The sequence below is a fragment of the Ambystoma mexicanum genome, chromosome 3q (genome assembly GCF_040938575.1).
Source record: "Ambystoma mexicanum isolate Mex_15411 chromosome 3q, UKY_AmexF1_1, whole genome shotgun sequence".
Classification (NCBI taxonomy): Eukaryota; Metazoa; Chordata; class Amphibia; order Caudata; family Ambystomatidae; genus Ambystoma; species Ambystoma mexicanum.
Window position 1 is genome coordinate 1,194,880,336 of NC_090926.1, and position 13,133 is coordinate 1,194,893,468.

Here is a 13,133-nt window from a genome sequence, read left to right on the forward strand (position 1 = left end):
CTGTAGTTGATAAGTCTCATGGCGGTAACTCGCTGTCACAACCTTAACCCCTGGCCAGGGAACTCGAGCCTCTTGCCCTCGCCACAGTATTTCAACAAGGCCCCAAGGGCCCAATCGCGCCCCTCTCGGGTGCCCTGGAGCCAGTCCTGGCACCGTTGGCACCAGGCTCATATGGCAGGTGTAGTTTCCATTGGGCAATGGACCAATATGGCTGCCCCCACAAGGATCAACGTGGAACGGCAGCATGCAGTCTAGCATCCAGGGCGTGGCCTTCCCCGAAGGCACCTGGGATACCTGCTGGCTATTTAAACCACGCCCGAAGTGAGGCACGTGCTTCGCATTATTCTGCTCTTGCATCGTGACGTTCACTGGGTCCTGCTCAGCATCTTTGGCCTGCATGGGAGAGAGAAGCAGAAGAACCATGTTATTCATCCTTACCTGCTCTGCATCCAGCTCCTCTATTAATCCAGAGTCTTCCCTGGAATTCGTTATCTTCCTCCCGCAACATCCTAGAGAAGAAGGACGAGAAGAGGACAATTAGTAAGCGACTATTCTCCGCTCCATCGCCTCCTGGCTCTGTTTACTTACCAAACTCTCCTGGAAGTCTACCGCCGTACGGACACCTTCTAGGAGTCCTGTTCCATCTGACCACATTCTTCCAGAAATCTTTCGGCGATCTGCAAGGAACAACAGCACAGGTCAGCCAACTTCTAAGGACGCTCATAGCGCTGCGCCTAGCGCTTTCTCTTACCTTCTCGAGCTCAGCCCTCTATATCAGCTCGACGTCTCCAGCATCCCTTCTGCATCTGCAAGAAAGAAGGTGAAGGTTATTCGGGGCAACCACAATTACGGACATTCATTCTTAACCATACGAGAGACTTACCTCAAGAGGGGAGTTGCAGCCGGTCTGGACTCCAGGGCCACGCCAGTGAAGTAACTCGGCGAAACGGTTCCCAGCAACGACGCGCCCCTGCTCAGTACCGCAGGACAGAGAGTGTACCTTTTCCGAAACACAAGGTGAGAAAGGCTCCAAGGGGGATCGCAAGGGGAGCACGGGGAAGGTGGGCTCAGAGAGAAGGTGTTGTAGCTAAAACCGAACTCCCGTCTTCCAGATTACTGGAAATTAGCACTGGTCAATGGACCGGCTCCTGTCGGGTCCGAGATCCGGTATCGGATGTCTCCCAGGATCTGGAACCTCACCCGGGCCTGCCTCAGCCATATAAGGGTTTACCAAGCCCCCAGCTTCGCCAAAGGGAAGCTGTGGGCTCTGTGATCTCATCTGCTCTTTACTCTTTCACCCAGACGTCATTCGCCCATTTGCAGGCTTTCTTTGCTCAACCTGTTTTCTTTCTACTGGCCTGAAAGGGATACCACAGGAGTCAATAGGCCATGACTATCACTGGGGTGGGGAACATCACTTCACTGTTAAAAGCAGGGTTTCTACATGCTGGGCACACTACTGTTTTCCAAAAGTGCATCTTAAACTTTCATAAAGAAAAAAAGTTATTTACAAACTCAAAAATGCTGCTTAATCTTGCATTCACTAGTTTTCTTTGAAATGTGTCTCTTTTTTTGTCAGACTACCACACACATACCTTGTAATTCGTGTGCCCCTTCCTTTGTCTATTATCACTGGTTATATTTATAAAGATGTTATATGCTTGTCAAATGCTTCTGTTCTGCTGACTGCAGGTATTAGGAATTTAAACTGTGGGTTCATGGGTGCCAACTTTTGATTTTCACTACAGGGACAGAAATACCCCCATCTCCGCCCTGAATATAAGCAAACGACCAGACCAACCCATCACCTGGCCAAACACATTTTATAGCACTTGTTTTTTATAAGGAATTGCAAAAAGTCAACCAGTGTTTAACATATACCTTCTCAGCAACGGTCTCTCAACATGCTGAGCTACCCTATTAGTCTTCTACCGTAGATCGGATCTAAGGATCCAGGGACGTCATTTCACCAAAATGCCAGGGGTAGCGGAAGTGACATCACACGACCCCGGAGCCCTGATGACATCACAGGAAGTGACTTGAAGTGATATCGCGGGAAGCCATGGAACACAACCTTTCACCCGTTGACAAAAAAGGAAGTGGCATCACATAGCATTGTACACTGCGAAAAATATGGTTACGATATCATTATAATGTGATGTACATTTCATACAAGAATGGATCGCCATATGTATCATTAAGATCAGTGTGTATAGGCCCATATTACCAAATTACTGTGAATGCAAGCAGACGTCCATGACCAAATGATAATGATGTGTTATTATATAGCACTTACGCTTAAGCGGTTTACATAGAAGTAATATACACGCAATATCACCCAACCTGTGTTGGTACCCATTTATCGACCTCAGAACAATGAAAGCCTGAGTTGAGGCGTTTAAGAACAGACTAAATCAGTGACTCACCCCCTGAAGTGTGCCTGAAATAAACCTTTAATGAGTCTAGCAATTATTGTATAGAATTCCAGAAAGACACATTATTTGGTATTCCTATTCTTTCTTATTTAGGGTCAGTGCTGAAAGTGTTAGGTTAGACTTGTGGCACTCCTGTTTTTATTTTTCTTCTTTTTTTAAGGGGCCTGAACAATAAATCCAGTCACTCCAGAATTAAAGAGCCACACGGTGCTGGCCACAGCCCAGGAGGTTGCATTGCATTGCAAAAATAAAAAAATGACGTCCCTGTATGGATCCCTTAATGTACTAAAAATCACTGTATTACCAACAGTGTTTTGGGTGCACCACTGCCATGGAAGGGATTTAAAGTGGAATGGAAGTACAGTGTGGAGTTTGGAAAGAAGCAGCATGAAAGAAATTGCGCCATTTTAAAACGATTATTTTGTGTTCAACTGCCAGCTCCGCACACTCGGAGCTTTGCCCGCCTCCTCCAAACGTTGCCCGCACCCCGGCCCTTGTGGGATCCTCCTTTAAATGTTTTCTATTTCCACCACTGCTGGTAATTAACCGTGGTGTCGCTGCGACTGTTGACCATTGACGCGTAGACAAACGGTGCTTCCTCTGCAGTCTTGAAGCCCCTTCTCCTTCCTGCAGAAATGCTGTGAGAGAGGCTTGTTCAGAGTCCTGTGTGTTGCAAAGTGCAACCATGGGCTGCAAGTCACTGGTATGCCCAGGGCACGTGTCTTCAAGGCTAGCGGTGTCAAAGAATCCATGTTTGATTTATGACCAAGCATGCTTGGCATTACGCCAGCGCTCAAATCTCAAAACAACATCTTTCCCTGTAACTCAATAGTGCCCCCTAGTCCATTTGAACTATCTTCATATAAATTAATTTATATGAAAATAGTTCAAATGTGTGTTTCTCTTCCCATCGGAAATACAGATGTGTTATCACCTTATTGCTTCTAACACTGATTCCTCCACATCAGCCACTTACTGACAAAGAAGTGGGGTTTAGAGCTCTTAGTCTTAGTAGGCATTAGTGTTTAAACTCCCTGCTGACTGTCCGTCTCGTGGGAAGCTGCGGGTATTAACCTCAGTTTTGTCCCCATTGTAATGGGCCTCATTATAAGTTTGCCGGTCCTGGAAATACGGTACCGGTAAGCTTGCCGTCCAGGACCGGGAAACTATGAGTTGTGCTTGCGGGTGCCTTTCTGCCTGCCAGGTCTGACCTGGCGGGCAGAGCGGCACCCGCGAGCACAGCATGTCGGATGCACCGGCACCATTCTGAATGGTGCCGGTGCATCCGACCTCCCCATTCCCATTGAGCGCTATGGGGCTCAAATGGGAATGGGGAGCATTCTGTTCCGGCGCCCGCGAATGGGCAATTACTGGGGCCGTAATGACCCAGTAATTGCCCATTTGCGGGCGCCGGAAATTTGAGGCCCAATGTATGCACCCTACCGGGATATGCGACTGTTTACGCTCTAAGCAGGGGGGCCACCCAAACCTTCTTGTTGAAATGGACCTCCACACATCTTCAGCTGGGCCCTGATCAACCAGCATTTATGACCTCTAGGTCTGCGCGTCTGTCTGCACTTCCTAGTAGCTACATAGGGTACTGCTGTGAGAAGACACCGTCTAGTCCCTCTCCCATCTCTATTATCTTAATTGATTTCTCTGAGATATGTATTGACAGCTTTGTATTATTTATTATGTCAGCATTAGATATGATAAGATATGATATGATATGGCATTTATAACGCACCAATACACAAGTGTTTCAAGGCGCGATGAGGCAAGGGAGGGGGAACAGAGGGAAGACCGAGACAATGCTCTTACTAGGCCAGGTGACATTGATATTGTGAAAGTGCAGGGGGGGGAGGGAAAGTGCGGGGGCATGGGGGAGGGGGCAGTGCAGTACATAGGATCCACAGTAATAAATAAGTAGAATACATAAAACAATAGATAAAAAGTGCAGCCAGCTTGTGGCAAGTACAGGGGTAAGTGCAGACATCAAGTGTAAAGAGCTGATGGGGCCTCTAGGGATACAGAAACAGCCCCCAAATGATGGGGTTGCCTAGGAGGCAGTGCAGGTGTGCAGCTGGTGGGGGAGGGGATCTGGGCCAGAGATTAGAGGGTAGCCAGGCAACCAGTGCAGTTTCAGTTTCAGCCAGCAGATCAGCAGGGGAGAGGAGGAGCGAAAGTAGAAGCAAAGAGGAAGGTCTTGAGGTGCTTCTAGAACCGGAGATGGTTCTCCTCAAGTTTCAGGGAGGCAGGGAGGCTATTCCAGAGGGAGGCCCCAGCCGAAGAAAGACATCTACCACCAGCTCGTTGCTTGGAGAAGCGACTGACCCTCAGGGAGTTGGAGGCGGTGAGTGAAGAGCTCGAGAGGGAAGATATTTAGGAAGAGAGAGTTGAAGGTATTGAGGCCCCAGGCCCCAGAAGGCCTTGTGGACAATGCAGAGGGTTTTGAACTTAATCCTCGCAGCCACTGGGAGCCAGTGCAGAGATTTCAGTCCTGGAAAGATACGATCTCTCGGCTTGAGGCCAAGGACAAGACTCGCAGTCCTGTTCTGGATGAGTAGCAGAGGGCAGAGAGTAGAAGCAAGCAGATTTAGAAAGAGGCTGTTGCAATAGTCCAGCCTGGAGAGAACCAGAGCTCTGGAGACAGTGAGCTTCTGGGGGAAGGAGAGGATAGGAAGAATACCTCTGAGGAGGTGCAGCTGGTAGTTTGACTTCTTAGAGACGTCAGAGATGTGAGGAGAAAAGGAGACTGTGGAGTCGAAGAGGACCCCGAGTTTTTAGCCTCACAGGTGGGAGAAAAAGAGGGCCAAGGGAGGCCGCCAGAGAGTGACAGGAAAGGAGGGAGTGGGTGTGCCGATGAGGAGAATCTAGGTCTTACTGGCATTAAGGCTGAGATCATTGGCGGCACACCACTCCTGGATAGCAGACAGTCAGATGAGAGAAGGAGAAGAGGTGGCAGAAGGGAGCCTGTAAATTAGCTGTATTTATATATATGTATTTGTATTTAAAGATGTATTTATGATGAGATAACGCGATATCTGAACTATTTTTTATTAACCACATTTGAAACAGAATTATTTGTGAGCATATATTTTGGTATTGGAAGCATTTGTGTTTTCCTATATATATGTTTTAGAGGTATTTATAAGAGCATATATTTGTCTTATAAATATTTACGACGTGGTATATGTTTCGTAGGAAAGCAAGCGCTTGCAAGCAGTTATTCTAGAGGTACTGTTGACAGGGCCACCCATCTGCAAGGCAACCAAGACAGGCGGGGGCAGCACCCAGCCCAAGACATGCCAGAGCTGTGCCTCCTTTCATCACTACTTGGTTCATAAGCCCTCTCCGAGTGAAGTCATAGCGCGGGGTGATGTCAATCCCAAACTATGCCCCGCCGACGGGTTCCGGCAGTGCAGAAGGGGAAGGCTTTTAATTAAACGTGACAAGCGAGGTTCATTTTTCTTGCAAGATGCGGATCTGTCGGGTTGGGCGTCAGAGCGGACGAGGTGCGTCTGCTCTGCAGGAATCGACGATTGCCTGTCCCGGGGCTATTGGGGGCGATGAGCTTGACACATGTGGGAAGTCACCTTTCCACATAGGCACGAGTCACAAAGAGGTACACTGGACACAATCATGGAGACTCGCGTGCATTTCTGAGGTAGCCTTCAGCTGCAGCAAATCTGGAGATTCTCTGAGATTCATGCAGTGGGATTTTAGAAGGCGCTATGAATTTGCCAGTCTCCAGGAGACATGGGCTGGGCTGGCGCTGCACCTGCAATGGTATACTACTGTCATCAACCTGCTAAGAAAGGGGCGTTAGGGAGACCAAGTGGGGTAATTATAATGTGGGTCAAATCCTTTTCATATGCTTCAATCCGAGAAATGACCCTTGTCGTTTGTGACCTACAGGAAGTGTTCATAACCTAGAATTGGCTATTTGCAACTTATATAACAGGCCTAGTGCCAAGTATGGCATGACTACCACTCTCCAAGCAGAAAAGCGCATTGACACGAGGTGTGCTTCTGCAAGCAATGAGCTACACCTTAATCTCCATGTCGAACCTATAGCTGAACTGGACCATGTTATGGAAGAGGAGGATGAGGCCAGGGATGCCTTCTGGGGGTCGCCAGGGGTCGCAAATGCGACCCCTGTGATCTCCCTGGCTAACCCTTTGGTCTCCCTTGCTACCCCTAAAAAAATTAATCTTTTTTTTTATGGATACTCCTGGGCTGTGGCCAGCGCCATGTGGTTCTTTGTTGCTGCAGTGGCTGGTTTTCTTATTCAGGCCTCGTGAAAAAAAACAGGGGGTTCCACAAGTCTAACACTTTGAGCAGTGACCCTAAATAAAAAAGAATAGGAATAACAAATAATGTGTCTTTCTGGAATTCTATACAATAATTGCTACACTCATTAAATGTTTATTTCAGGCACACTTCAGGGGGTGAGTCACTGATTTAGTCTGTTCTTAAACACCTCAAATCCATTTTGTACTAAGTATTTTGATTTCGCAAGTTGCAGTTATAGCATTTTTTTTCTGCCGTTGTCTCTGTTGCGATCATCACAAGACACTTCATCTCAGTGTCCTCGGTCACTTGACAAAATCCTTGTGCCTAAAAGCTTGTGTACAGTGTAGAAATGTTTGACCATAGCACATAAAGTGGCCACAATTAATGCTTTATTGTAAAGTGTCTTTTTCGTAGTGTACTTAGGAACAATGCTATGTGGTGCCACTTCCTGTTTTGTCAAGGGGTGAAAGTTTGTGTTCCATCGCTTTCTGTGATGTCACGTTGGGGTGGGGTCAAATGACATCACTTCCCGTGATGTCATCAGAGGTCAAGGATCGTGGTGATGTCCCTTCAGCTACCCCAAGCATTTTGGTGAAATGAGGTCCTGATGAGGCTTGGGGTGTTCCACCTCTAATGACTAGGACCCTAAACGCAAGTAAGTACATCTCAGAGGTAGTACGTCACATCCTCTATTTGGAGTTGCGAGCTTGTTAAGGCAGGGCCTACAATGATATACCCCCTGCTGGCACTTGTGTTTCTGACACCAAGCATTCTCATATTGATTGCATGTTGGTAGATGTGTTTGACTGGAAGTATTTGAACGAGTTTGCAGTCCTCCGTCGGGCAGATAGCGATCACTGCCCTCTCTCACTTGAGTTGATGATTCATACTGAACATATAGAGATACAAGAAATAATTCTCTTAAAATTCAGGGACATGCTGGAAAATCGGTGGGATGTGAGCACTTGGATATGGATACAGTTGCCCTAAGATACACCTCTCCTATCCCACCTGGAAAACGTTCTTAGCGACAACGACTCCTATGTTGACAATAGATAATAAGCATATGCGATCATATGAGCATTCCGACTTGGAGCGGCTTCAGGAACAGACCCTCGACGGGGATTGTAACCCTTTAATTAAGACGAATCTAGATTTGGAGCAGAACTCTGCAGGATACTAGCAATGACAGCAAAGAATAATACAAGAGCATACCAACCTTGAAGGATATAAGGCCGTGGATCTCAAACTAAGAATTAATCAACAAGGACGGAAACATTAAGAATATATCACATCCAATTAATCAAGGACTAGCAGATTTATTATTTGCACACCGCCTTGAGAAAGCCCAACGGGTGAAACATTTGGCCATGAGAGTTGGCGGTGCACTATATTAAGATGTCAAGATGACAAGTCACTAATTTACTAGCCCACTGCAATATGTGATGTAACAAAACAGAATTCGTAAAAATGATATGAACATAATATAAACTGCTTAATGCAGAAGGCCCGCAGCTGCTTCAAATTGCATATCTGTAATAGAAGACAGTGACATTCTATCGGAAAGCATAGCACCTATATTAAAACCTACCCCCCATATAAATATTTCCGGGAGTTTCGGAAAGCAAAAAGATCCTATGAATGTCTACAAGACAGGACAATTTGAAGGGCAAGAGGGGGGAGAAATGATGTTCTCCTCGTCTTAGCAGATGGAGATACAAGGGCCCAGGTTTTCGAACTTCATACAAATGATGAGGATCTATTAATTCTTGCCAGTCCATCTAGGGCATCTGAAGGCGAGAGTAACCAAATACAAAAGAGTCAGATGATGGGGGTCAAGGGGAGGTTTTAAAGGTTGTAAAGCCCACCATTAAGGAAGGGGAGAGTAAGATATAAATCATGATTCCTACCTCCATTAGGTATCAGACCTTGGGGATGAGTTACCCCTAGCCGGTAATGCTAATAAACAAAATGGGAGCCATGTAGTTGTGGAAAGTACTGGAGGAGTAAAAGGAACATCACAAAGAGCAATTGATAATGAGGGTGTTAGTATAGATTAGCATAGAGACCCAAACTTAGACCCAATGTTAGTGAGTCTAGTCTCTGTGAGCTGGGGTTGGAGAATAGCCTATTAGAAACATTACGGGATGACTCACAATTGATGAAACACGTGTGGAACAATGGAAAAAGTCATCAAAGAGCAGTTCCAACATTTTGGCATTGATTTGGCATGCATTAAGGAGAGACTTTCAAGGGCGCTCTCACACAAGGGCATTTGCAGTCCGATAGGTAATAGGACTAATAGTAAATTTAATGACTGAGCTAACATCTAAAGTCGTCCCAGCAAAAGAATGCCCACCTGCCCACAGGTCAACCCCGGGCACGAAAACTAATGGAGGGAACAATGCACCCAAGCAGGTGGTCAGAGAACACATAAAGGAGCAGAGAAATTCACCCCACCCATTGGACGGCAATTTGCGAATAGCTGATTATGTGGGTGGAGGGCATATGCAAAGGCATGGAAGGTCCCCCCATCCTTTGGCAGGAACCATGCAACACCACATTTACACACCGCCATGGATCACTCCACCCAATACAATCCCCTTGGGGAATAGGATGATGGGAGGGCCAACACATGACTACTATAAACATCTTACATTACCCCGCATCATGAGGGCACGACTGACCAATCCATCTGTTACTCTACATAATGTGGGGAAAGTAGTATATGGGTCTTATGAAACACATGAGTCCCTGGTAAATTAGTGCATTCATTATTTCAGGCATGTAAGAGGGTGCATTATCATCATTGGAAGTGGTATAGTAAAGTGTGTGAGACATAGCATGCCCAACTGTGATGAGGATATGGTCTTGGTCCTTTTAAAAAATGAGAGGCTGATGAAAGTCCTCTTGTCTATAGAACTTTGGCCATATCCTCCACTGGGGTCAAGAATCTCGGTTAGGCCAACAGGTAAGATGCAGTCCAGGAATGTCCAAAATTCCAATTATGCATTCTGTGGCAATGGATGCATACCAAGGGGTTTAAATAGCCAGGAGGCTACGAGCAGCCAGGCAGACATCTACCTGGATGCTGTAAACTGACAAACCCTTGTCCCCGAATTCAAGCAACAGCCAAAGGAGAGAGGCGTTAGATTAATCTCCTGGAATATATGGCCTCAGGAAAAACCTGATAGATCCCGACTGGTGTAGCTTCAGTCGGGGATATGATGTGGCATGCTTCCAGGAAACCTGGGAACTGGGTTGGATTATATTTCAGGGCTATGAGGTATTCCAGGCCCCAGCCACCAAGGGGTAAGGTCCTTCGGTGGGTTGGCAATATGGATCAGCACAACCCTTGATTGGCACATTTCTAATATTGAGTCTAGTTCCCCTGATGTCCAGTACCTGGTCCTTAGACTATGGGGTGTTCAATCAATTTACATGTTTAATGTGTATAACCGGGTTGCAAGTAAATTGATGAACCATGCGATTTAACTAGTAAGGGATCTTGTAGAAACAAGAGAAATACATGAGGTTAAGAAACATCAAACCATACTTGCTGGGGACTAATACCTGCAAATCGAGCCCCTTCCAGATGTGGAGGGAGCTTGGGATGATCATGACGACGTACGGGATATCCCTTCCCTGGACTCATCGTTGCCGGGCAGGGTCCATCCGCAGGCCATTGGTTGTGCTGCTGCTCTTCTTGGTATGAGTTTAAGGGCTAGAATGGGCGCTTTGGAAAATATAAACTGGCAAAATCTACCTATCAATGGAATATCAGCACCTCTCAAATAGATTATATTTTCCTATCCATGAAACTGTGGCCCAATGGAAAAGACTTTTAGGTCCTGGAAAAACAGGAAAGTGATCATAAGCCACTGTCCCTAACGTTAACTGTCCTGGGCAAATAGGAAAGTAACCACCCAAATAATCCCAGCTATTCTGTCCAAATTCAGGGACAATCTAAACAATTAAATGTCTTGATCTTGACCTGGAGTCAGTGAGACCAAATATCCATGAGTCGATTGTGCCTGATTTGAAGCAGCTCTCATTAATGGATTCTGGCAATGCAGATATCTATTCTGTATATGACAACCTGGTGCTGTCTATACAACCCTCACTAAACCTAGTAAGATTATAAAGAAATGTACTATAAAACATATTAGTACCCGGCGAGAGTCAAGCAGAATGCAACACGCATTCTGATTGGCTCTCGCCGGGTCGTTACTGGGTCGTTACCCGGCCGAGAATCCTTTGATTTTTGGCCAGGATTCCAGCCGCCTTATGCTCGGCGGGGCGGCGTGGCGGCGTGGCAGCCCCTAAGCCAATGAGTAGGCTCGAAGTGGGGCCATCCCTGCTCCGAGCCTCCCCACGGCTGAGAGGCTGCCTTCACCCCCCGTCGGGGACTTGGGTAGGCTTTTTTAAAATTGTTTTTTTCCCCTGCTGCTCCCCCAGCTACCTTCTGCTTGTTATTTTTCGGGAGTGGATGCGCTGCGAACATTTCTGTTACCAGCGCCTCCGCTCCCGATGGCCGCCATGGAAAGGGAAAACAGACTCCGTTTTCCCTTTCCCGGCGGCGATTATCTTGGTTGTTTCTTTTTGGTTGTTTGCTTTTAGTTCCCCAGTCACACAGATATTGCGTGCCGGGGTACTAATAGCAATATGCCCCTCGTGGCGGGGGCATTACCGACTCAGGGAATGCCCGGGGCCTTCGTTAAGGCCCTTGCTTCGCTCAGGCCTTTAACTATGGGCCCTGGGGCATTATCTGAGTTGGTAATGCCCCCGCCGCGAGGGGCATATTGCTTAAATATCTGGTCTGACGAAGATTGACATCCTAAATTGTCTAGAAAGACATCAGGGTTTGGACAGAATGAAATTGAGGTGCCTTAGGGCAAAGTATACATCATTGATAAAGAACAAAAAAGATAATTATGTCCAGCAAGAATGGGATAAATTCTCATGAAGCTTCCCATTCTGGGGATATTTGTATGTTCTGGAAGATAGTGCAAATAAAGAAGGGTGTGGCAAGGATGTGGCCATTAACATAAGCCCAAGTACCTGGAGAACACAATTCCAGAACCTCTATGTAACAGGAGTTCCACTGGATACCCACAGCATCATTTCGCAGGACCAGAATAGAGGGAATACCCCAGTGCCAATTCAATTTAAACTACAGGAGGTTCACAACGCCATCTGCTCCCAGAAGTGGGGAAAAGCCACAAGACCGGACTTAATACTGATTGGTCTAATTACGGATCAACTAACCATATGGGCACTAGTACCTAAGCACTTGTTTAAAGCAATCCTTAGATTCAATAAGGTTCCCCCTCCTGGAAAAATGCAACAATAATCCCCATTTACAGAAAAGGAGGGAGAGAAGATCCAGGGAATTTCAGTCCAATTTCTCTACTGGACAGAGTGGGGAAAGTATTTACCAACATTGTTTATGAGCATCTCCAGGAGTCGGTGGTACAGGAAAATATGATAGAGCACCTTGTCGGGGGGGATTCTGCCGGGGTCGGCCGGGCCGTCCGCAGACCTCCGGGCAGGGAGGCCCCAACTCCTCCCGTGTATATCTCGGATCGAGACAGAGTATGAGGCACACACAAGGAGCAAGGCAACTTCTGTCGTTTATTATGCAAACGGCAGGGATGGGTCAAGGAGCGCACGCGTTCGTCCTGACACACACACAATAGTGGGGCTCGCAGGCCCTTTTTACTACATTATGACGCGCTACTTGCGTCATTCCAAAAAGTTACCAAAAGAACCTATCGCCACTCTTGATTGGTTGCTCGAGTGGTGGGGTTAGTATAGTACGCCTATAGAGAATGATATTAGTGGTTAAGGTGTAGTCAGGTGGTATATCTGGGTTGTCCCTACAATTAGATACATAAGAATTGTTACATGAAGACCCCTGAGGATTGGCTAACGTTACTGACGTCTGAGATAAGAACCTCATGTTCTGATTGGTGCATCCGTGAGCTCCCCAGCCTGGGACCACCGTTGTTCCCAGCACACGGTGCACCTGTGGTTGCAACAGTGTTTCAATATGGGTACGTGCAGGCAATGTGAGGATTTATTCATAGGTGGGAGACTGACCGTTCCCACTGTAGCAGGTGTCCATTGAGCCTTTCAAGTGTGTCGGCCTGCGTCTCGTAGCGAGGTACCCAGACGCCTTTTCTCTCCTGGGTTTTGGCATCTCGTCAGGTTCGGCTTGGTCACGTGGGGAGGGACCGTGTTTGAGGCATAATTCTGCACAATTAATATTGTTTTTCCACTGTATGTCTGGTTTAATTTGCAGATATGATTTTAACATTGGTACGTGGAGTGCGAGGTTGCAACATCGTGCCTTTGAAGATTTGTTTCTTGACTGTGGGTTTGCAACAGTACGACCTTGGC